Below are 439 nucleotides of genomic sequence, written 5' to 3'. Positions count from 1 at the left end.
TACCCAAATGAAACGCAGGGGCATAAAAGAAAATGAGAAAAAGAAGCAGAGCGTACTCCCAAGTGAAAGCCTCGACCCTGGCACGCCTGGAAAGACAGCGACCCTGCAACACGTGTGCAACTGCGCTATGTGGGCGCTTTGCAGAGTCGACCTTTCGTGCGTGATATCAGTATCCCCGCATCGCCTCGTGTGTGCCGAGCGCCAATCCGCCACGAACCCACGACGTCTACATGGTCGACAGGAGCAGGGGACTTCGAGCGGATTCTCGCCCTTACCGACAACCGACGCGTAGGTTGTTTTTGTCCCCGGAGGCTTGGTATGGGAGATTCACCTGTTGATGTTTCGCCAGGCAGGCGAGGGGAAAGGGGGGGGGGGAGGGGGCAGGTTGGGATTGATCAACATGAAGAGTTCGGTTCTTTTCTGCTTGTTTTTTTCCGGT

Source organism: Penaeus monodon, chromosome 20 (assembly GCF_015228065.2).
Source record: "Penaeus monodon isolate SGIC_2016 chromosome 20, NSTDA_Pmon_1, whole genome shotgun sequence".
In the NCBI taxonomy this organism is placed as follows: domain Eukaryota; kingdom Metazoa; phylum Arthropoda; class Malacostraca; order Decapoda; family Penaeidae; genus Penaeus; species Penaeus monodon.
Note: the sequence above shows the minus strand (reverse complement) of the source record.